This window comes from Megalopta genalis, unplaced genomic scaffold (assembly GCF_051020955.1).
Source record: "Megalopta genalis isolate 19385.01 unplaced genomic scaffold, iyMegGena1_principal scaffold0057, whole genome shotgun sequence".
NCBI classification, from domain to species: Eukaryota; Metazoa; Arthropoda; class Insecta; order Hymenoptera; family Halictidae; genus Megalopta; species Megalopta genalis.
In genome coordinates, this window is record NW_027476126.1 from 750,001 (window position 1) to 760,000 (window position 10,000).

Sequence of the window (10,000 nt, forward strand, 5' to 3'; positions counted from 1 at the left end):
TGGTAAAAAAACAACACGCCGCTGGTACGAACCAATACGCCGCTGGAAAAAAAAGCAATACGCCGCTGGTACGAACCAATACGCCGCTGGAAAAAAAAGCAATACGCCGCTGGTACGAAGCAATACGCCGCTGGTACTTTGTAATAAGAATTACATTATAAGATAGAAAGCACTACGCCGCTGGACATAAAATCTCCATTATCCGAACGAAAGTAACACGCCGCTGGTACTTTATTTTATTATAATAATTTAATTATAAGACAGAAACCGCTGGTACTTGGTTGTAAAATCTCCATTATCCGAACGAAAGCAATACGCCGTTGGTACTTGGTTATAAAATTTTCATTACAAGATAGAAAGCAATATGCCGCTGGTTATATTAATGTAATCTTATGGAAAGCATTACGCCGCTGGAACTTTGACCATTGCAATAATCGATCGGAAGCTATACACAGCAAGGAATACGAATATTATACCAAGAGATCGAAAACAATACGCTGTTCGGACGTTTTGACTAGCTGTCGCACAGTGCAGACGCGTCGACCCGTCGCTCCGCATTTCGAGCGCAATTTCAGTGGTTTTTCAGTTCAGAAAATTACAGAGAGTGTTTGGTTGTGTTGCAGGAGTCAAACTGAATGATTTGATGCATAAAGTTTAATTAAACTCCCATTAGTTTGCCGGGAAACATCGATTCTTCCGATCTAGAAAGAGACAGAGATAGACGATCCGCGTTATGTTAAATATTTCAAGGTTCCCGATTCCACAAAATTATAAAAAGTATACGGCTGTGTAGCAGGGATCAAAACGAGTAATTTCGTGTATAAAGTTTAATTAATATCCCATTAGTTTGCCGGGAAACATCGATTCTTCCGATCTAGAAAGAGACAGAGATAGACGATCCGCGTTATGTTAAATATTTCAAGGTTCCCGATTCCACAAAATTATAAAAAGTATACGGCTGTGTAGCAGGGATCAAAACGAGTAATTTCGTGTATAAAGTTTAATTAATATCCCATTAGTTTGCCGGGAAACATCGATTATTCCGATCTAGAAAGAGACAGAGACAGTCGATCCGCGTTATGTTAAATATTTCAAGGTTCCCGATTCCACAAAATTATAAAAAGTATACGGCTGTGTAGCGGGGATCAAAACGAGTAATTTCATGTATAAAGTTTAATTAAACTCCCAATAGTTTGCCGGGAAACATCGATTCTTCCGATCTAGAAAGAGACAGAGACAGACGATCCGCGTTATGTTAAATATTTCAAGGTTCCCGATTCCACAAAATTATAAAAAGTATACGGCTGTGTAGCGGGGATCAAAACGAGTAATTTCGTGTATAAAGTTTAATTAATATCCCATTAGTTTGCCGGGAAACATCGATTCTTCCGATCTAGAAAGAGACAGAGACAGTCGATCCGCGTTATGTTAAATATCTCAAGGTTACCGATTCCATAAAATTATAAAAAGTATACGGCTGTGTAGCGGGGATCAAAACGAGTAATTTTGTGTATAAAGTTTAATTAATATCCCATTAGTTTGCCGGGAAACATCGATTCTTCCGATCTAGAAAGAGACAGAGACAGTCGATCCGCGTTATGTTAAATATTGCAAGGTTCCCGATTCCACAAAATTATAAAAAGTATACGGCTGTGTAGCGGGGATCAAAACGAGTAATTTCGTGTATAAAGTTTAATTAATATCCCATTACTTTGCCGGGAAACATCAATACTTCGATCGCGCGAGAGAGACAGAGAAACGAACAGTCTTTTTTTCGATTTACGGCTAAAATAAATTTTTCTCATTTTATTCAATAACATATTCTTGCTTAGATAACTTTTTTACATAGGGATTAAGCATTTAGAACGATACATTGTTTAAAATAAGGGCACTTTACTCTTGACATTTTACGGTTTTTTCAATTTTCTGAAAAATCCTATCATTAGATTTTTTAAAAATACGATATTCTTGCTTATCTAACGTTTCTACATAGGGATTAAGCATTTAGAACGAAATCTAATGTCAGAAAATGGCACTTTACTCTTGACATTTTTCGGTTTTTTCAATTTTCTGGAAAATCCTATCATTAGATTTTTTTAAAAATACGATATTCTTGCTTAACTGACGTTTCTACATAGGGATTAAGCATTTAGAACGAAATCTAATGTCAGAAAATGGCACTTTACTCTTGACATTTTTCGGTTTTTTCAATTTTCTGGAAAATCCTATCATTAGATTTTTTTAAAAATACGATATTCTTGCTTAACTAACGTTTCTACATAGGGATTAAGCATTTAGAACGAAATCTACTGTCAGAAAATGGCACTTCACTCTTGATCGGTACGTTGGGACTTTGAAAATATTCGGGCGTTCCAATCGCTCGTCTGTTGCATCATAGCGCGTCTCGGCGCAATCGACCGATTCGCTCGATCCATTATTTTCGATTTACGGCTAAAATAAATTTTTCTAATTTCTTTCAATAACATATTCCTGCTTAAATAACTTTTTTACATAGGGATTAAGCATTTAGAACGATACATTGTTTAAAATAAGGGCACTTTACTCTTGACATTTTACGGTTTTTTCAATTTTCTGAAAAATCCTATCATTAGATTTTTTTAAAAATACGATATTCTTGCTTAACTAACGTTTCTACATAGGGATTAAGCATTTAGAACGAAATCTAATGTCAGAAAATGGCACTTTACTCTTGACATTTTTCGGTTTTTTCAATTTTCTGGAAAATCCTATCATTAGATTTTTTTAAAAATACGATATTCTTGCTTAACTAACGTTTTTACATAGGGATTAAGCATTTAGAACGAAATCTAATGTCAGAAAATGGCACTTTACTCTTGACATTTTTCGGTTTTTTCAATTTTCTGGAAGATCCTATCATTAGATTTTTTTAAAAATACGATATTCTTGCTTAACTAACGTTTTTACATAGGGATTAAGCATTTAGAACGAAATCTAATGTAGGAAAATGGTACTTTACTCTTGATCGGTACGTTGGGACTTTGAAAATATTCGGGCGTTCCAATCGCTCGTCTGTTGCATCATAGCGCGTCTCGGTGCAATCGACCGATTCGCTCGATCCATTATTTTCGATTTACGGCTAAAATAAATTTTTCTAATTTTTTTCAATAACATATTCCTGCTTAAATAACTTTTTTACATAGGGATTAAGCATTTAGAACGATACATTGTTTAAAATAAGGGCACTTTACTCTTGACATTTTACGGTTTTTTCAATTTTCTGAAAAATCCTATCATTAGATTTTTTTAAAAATACGATATTCTTGCTTAACTAACGTTTCTACATAGGGATTAAGCATTTAGAACGAAATCTAATGTCAGAAAATGGCACTTTACTCTTGACATTTTTCGGTTTTTTCAATTTTCTGGAAAATCCTATCATTAGATTTTTTTAAAAATACGATATTCTTGCTTAACTAACGTTTTTACATAGGGATTAAGCATTTAGAACGAAATCTAATGTAGGAAAATGGTACTTTACTCTTGATCGGTACGTTGGGACTTTGAAAATATTCGGGCGTTCCAATCGCTCGTCTGTTGCATCATAGCGCGTCTCGGCGCAATCGACCGATTCGCTCGATCCATTATTTTCGATTTACGGCTAAAATAAATTTTTCTAATTTTTTTCAATAACATATTCCTGCTTAAATAACTTTTTTACATAGGGATTAAGCATTTAGAACGATACATTGTTTAAAGTAAGGGCACTTTACTCTTGACATTTTACGGTTTTTTCAATTTTCTGAAAAATCCTATCATTAGATTTTTTTAAAAATACGATATTCTTGCTTAACTAACGTTTCTACATAGGGATTAAGCATTTAGAACGAAATCTACTGTCAGAAAATGGCACTTCACTCTTGATCGGTACGTTGGGACTTTGAAAATATTCGGGCGTTCCAATCGCTCGTCTGTTGCATCATAGCGCGTCTCGGCGCAATCGACCGATTCGCTCGATCCATTATTTTCGATTTACGGCTAAAATAAATTTTTCTAATTTCTTTCAATAACATATTCCTGCTTAAATAACTTTTTTACATAGGGATTAAGCATTTAGAACGATACATTGTTTAAAATAAGGGCACTTTACTCTTGACATTTTACGGTTTTTTCAATTTTCTGAAAAATCCTATCATTAGATTTTTTTAGAAATACGATATTCTTGCTTAACTAACGTTTCTACATAGGGATTAAGCATTTAGAACGAAATCTAATGTCAGAAAATGGCACTTTACTCTTGACATTTTTCGGTTTTCTCAATTTTCTGGAAAATCCTATCATTAGATTTTTTTAAAAATACGATATTCTTGCTTAACTAACGTTTCTACATAGGGATTAAGCATTTAGAACGAAATCTAATGTAGGAAAATGGTACTTTACTCTTGATCGGTACGTTGGGACTTTGAAAATATTCGGGCGTTCCAATCGCTCGTCTGTTGCATCATAGCGCGTCTCGGCGCAATCGACCGATTCGCTCGATCCATTATTTTCGATTTACGGCTAAAATAAATTTTTCTAATTTTTTTCAATAACATATTCCTGCTTAAATAACTTTTTTACATAGGGATTAAGCATTTAGAACGATACATTGTTTAAAGTAAGGGCACTTTACTCTTGACATTTTACGGTTTTTTCAATTTTCTGAAAAATCCTATCATTAGATTTTTTTAAAAATACGATATTCTTGCTTAACTAACGTTTCTACATAGGGATTAAGCATTTAGAACGAAATCTAATGTCAGAAAATGGCACTTTACTCTTGACATTTTTCGGTTTTTTCAATTTTCTGGAAAATCCTATCATTAGATTTTTTTAAAAATACGATATTCTTGCTTAACTAACGTTTTTACATAGGGATTAAGCATTTAGAACGAAATCTAATGTAGGAAAATGGTACTTTACTCTTGATCGGTACGTTGGGACTTTGAAAATATTCGGGCGTTCCAATCGCTCGTCTGTTGCATCATAGCGCGTCTCGGCGCAATCGACCGATTCGCTCGATCCATTATTTTCGATTTACGGCTAAAATAAATTTTTCTAATTTTTTTCAATAACATATTCCTGCTTAAATAACTTTTTTACATAGGGATTAAGCATTTAGAACGATACATTGTTTAAAGTAAGGGCACTTTACTCTTGACATTTTACGGTTTTTTCAATTTTCTGAAAAATCCTATCATTAGATTTTTTTAAAAATACGATATTCTTGCTTAACTAACGTTTCTACATAGGGATTAAGCATTTAGAACGAAATCTAATGTCAGAAAATGGCACTTTACTCTTGACATTTTTCGGTTTTTTCAATTTTCTGGGAAATCCTATCATTAGATTTTTTTAAAAATACGATATTCTTGCTTAACTAACGTTTTTACATAGGGATTAAGCATTTAGAACGAAATCTAATGTAGGAAAATGGTACTTTACTCTTGATCGGTACGTTGGGACTTTGAAAATATTCGGGCGTACGCGACGCGCTCGGCGCTTCGAACAGCTCCGGTGTCCCCATTATTTTCGATTTACGGCTAAAATAAATTTTTCTAATTTTTTTCAATAACATATTCCTGCTAAAATAACTTTTTTACATAGGGATTAAGCATTTAGAACGATACATTGTTTAAAATAAGGGCACTTTACTCTTGACATTTTACGGTTTTTTCAATTTTCTGAAAAATCCTATCATTAGATTTTTTTAAAAATACGATATTCTTGCTTAACTAACGTTTCTACATAGGGATTAAGCATTTAGAACGAAATCTAATGTCAGAAAATGGCACTTTACTCTTGACATTTTTCGGTTTTTTCAATTTTCTGGAAAATCCTATCATTAGATTTTTTTAAAAATATGATATTCTTGCTTAACTAACGTTTTTACATAGGGATTAAGCATTTAGAACGAAATCTAATGTAGGAAAATGGTACTTTACTCTTGATCGGTACGTTGGGACTTTGAAAATATTCGGGCGTTCCAATCGCTCGTCTGTTGCATCATAGCGCGTCTCGGCGCAATCGACCGATTCGCTCGATCCATTATTTTCGATTTACGGCTAAAATAAATTTTTCTAATTTTTTTCAATAACATATTCCTGCTTATATAACTTTTTTACATAGGGATTAAGCATTTAGAACGATACATTGTTTAAAGTAAGGGCACTTTACTCTTGACATTTTACGGTTTTTTCAATTTTCTGAAAAATCCTATCATTAGATTTTTTTAAAAATACGATATTCTTGCTTAACTAACGTTTCTACATAGGGATTAAGCATTTAGAACGAAATCTAATGTCAGAAAATGGCACTTTACTCTTGACATTTTTCGGTTTTTTCAATTTTCTGGAAAATCCTATCATTAGATTTTTTTAAAAATACGATATTCTTGCTTAACTAACGTTTTTACATAGGGATTAAGCATTTAGAACGAAATCTAATGTAGGAAAATGGTACTTTACTCTTGATCGGTACGTTGGGACTTTGAAAATATTCGGGCGTTCCAATCGCTCGTCTGTTGCATCATAGCGCGTCTCGGCGCAATCGACCGATTCGCTCGATCCATTATTTTCGATTTACGGCTAAAATAAATTTTTCTAATTTTTTTCAATAACATATTCCTGCTTAAATAACTTTTTTACATAGGGATTAAGCATTTAGAACGATACATTGTTTAAAATAAGGGCACTTTACTCTTGACATTTTACGGTTTTTTCAATTTTCTGAAAAATCCTATCATTAGATTTTTTTAAAAATACGATATTCTTGCTTAACTAACGTTTCTACATAGGGATTAAGCATTTAGAACGAAATCTAATGTCAGAAAATGGCACTTTACTCTTGACATTTTTCGGTTTTTTCAATTTTCTGGAAAATCCTATCATTAGATTTTTTTAAAAATACGATATTCTTGCTTAACTAACGTTTTTACATAGGGATTAAGCATTTAGAACGAAATCTAATGTAGGAAAATGGTACTTTACTCTTGATCGGTACGTTGGGACTTTGAAAATATTCGGGCGTTCCAATCGCTCGTCTGTTGCATCATAGCGCGTCTCGGCGCAATCGACCGATTCGCTCGATCCATTATTTTCGATTTACGGCTAAAATAAATTTTTCTAATTTTTTTCAATAACATATTCCTGCTTAAATAACTTTTTTACATAGGGATTAAGCATTTAGAACGATACATTGTTTAAAGTAAGGGCACTTTACTCTTGACATTTTACGGTTTTTTCAATTTTCTGAAAAATCCTATCATTAGATTTTTTTAAAAATACGATATTCTTGCTTAACTAACGTTTCTACATAGGGATTAAGCATTTAGAACGAAATCTAATGTCAGAAAATGGCACTTCACTCTTGATCGGTACGTTGGGACTTTGAAAATATTCGGGCGTTCCAATCGCTCGTCTGTTGCATCATAGCGCGTCTCGGCGCAATCGACCGATTCGCTCGATCCATTATTTTCGATTTACGGCTAAAATAAATTTTTCTAATTTCTTTCAATAACATATTCCTGCTTAAATAACTTTTTTACATAGGGATTAAGCATTTAGAACGATACATTGTTTAAAATAAGGGCACTTTACTCTTGACATTTTACGGTTTTTTCAATTTTCTGAAAAATCCTATCATTAGATTTTTTTAAAAATACGATATTCTTGCTTAACTAACGTTTCTACATAGGGATTAAGCATTTAGAACGAAATCTAATGTCAGAAAATGGCACTTTACTCTTGACATTTTTCGGTTTTCTCAATTTTCTGGAAAATCCTATCATTAGATTTTTTTAAAAATACGATATTCTTGCTTAACTAACGTTTCTACATAGGGATTAAGCATTTAGAACGAAATCTAATGTAGGAAAATGGTACTTTACTCTTGATCGGTACGTTGGGACTTTGAAAATATTCGGGCGTTCCAATCGCTCGTCTGTTGCATCATAGCGCGTCTCGGCGCAATCGACCGATTCGCTCGATCCATTATTTTCGATTTACGGCTAAAATAAATTTTTCTAATTTTTTTCAATAACATATTCCTGCTTAAATAACTTTTTTACATAGGGATTAAGCATTTAGAACGATACATTGTTTAAAGTAAGGGCACTTTACTCTTGACATTTTACGGTTTTTTCAATTTTCTGAAAAATCCTATCATTAGATTTTTTTAAAAATACGATATTCTTGCTTAACTAACGTTTCTACATAGGGATTAAGCATTTAGAACGAAATCTAATGTCAGAAAATGGCACTTTACTCTTGACATTTTTCGGTTTTTTCAATTTTCTGGAAAATCCTATCATTAGATTTTTTTAAAAATACGATATTCTTGCTTAACTAACGTTTTTACATAGGGATTAAGCATTTAGAACGAAATCTAATGTAGGAAAATGGTACTTTACTCTTGATCGGTACGTTGGGACTTTGAAAATATTCGGGCGTTCCAATCGCTCGTCTGTTGCATCATAGCGCGTCTCGGCGCAATCGACCGATTCGCTCGATCCATTATTTTCGATTTACGGCTAAAATAAATTTTTCTAATTTTTTTCAATAACATATTCCTGCTTAAATAACTTTTTTACATAGGGATTAAGCATTTAGAACGATACATTGTTTAAAGTAAGGGCACTTTACTCTTGACATTTTACGGTTTTTTCAATTTTCTGAAAAATCCTATCATTAGATTTTTTTAAAAATACGATATTCTTGCTTAACTAACGTTTCTACATAGGGATTAAGCATTTAGAACGAAATCTAATGTCAGAAAATGGCACTTTACTCTTGACATTTTTCGGTTTTTTCAATTTTCTGGGAAATCCTATCATTAGATTTTTTTAAAAATACGATATTCTTGCTTAACTAACGTTTTTACATAGGGATTAAGCATTTAGAACGAAATCTAATGTAGGAAAATGGTACTTTACTCTTGATCGGTACGTTGGGACTTTGAAAATATTCGGGCGTTCCAATCGCTCGTCTGTTGCATCATAGCGCGTCTCGGCGCAATCGACCGATTCGCTCGATCCATTATTTTCGATTTACGGCTAAAATAAATTTTTCTAATTTTTTTCAATAACATATTCCTGCTTAAATAACTTTTTTACATAGGGATTAAGCATTTAGAACGATACATTGTTTAAAGTAAGGGCACTTTACTCTTGACATTTTACGGTTTTTTCAATTTTCTGAAAAATCCTATCATTAGATTTTTTTAAAAATACGATATTCTTGCTTAACTAACGTTTCTACATAGGGATTAAGCATTTAGAACGAAATCTAATGTCAGAAAATGGCACTTTACTCTTGACATTTTTCGGTTTTTTCAATTTTCTGGAAAATCCTATCATTAGATTTTTTTAAAAATACGATATTCTTGCTTAACTAACGTTTTTACATAGGGATTAAGCATTTAGAACGAAATCTAATGTAGGAAAATGGTACTTTACTCTTGATCGGTACGTTGGGACTTTGAAAATATTCGGGCGTACGCGGCGCGCTCGGCGCTTCGAACAGCTCCGGTGTCCCCATTATTTTCGATTTACGGCTAAAATAAATTTTTCTAATTTTTTTCAATAACATATTCCTGCTAAAATAACTTTTTTACATAGGGATTAAGCATTTAGAACGATACATTGTTTAAAATAAAGGCACTTTACTCTTGACATTTTACGGTTTTTTCAATTTTCTGAAAAATCCTATCATTAGATTTTTTTAAAAATACGATATTCTTGCTTAACTACCGTTTCTACATAGGGATTAAGCATTTAGAACGAAATCTAATGTCAGAAAATGGCACTTTACTCTTGACATTTTTCGGTTTTTTCAATTTTCTGGAAAATCCTATCATTAGATTTTTTTAAAAATACGATATTCTTGCTTAACTAACGTTTTTACATAGGGATTAAGCATTTAGAACGAAATCTAATGTAGGAAAATGGTACTTTACTCTTGATCGGTACGTTGGGACTTTGAAA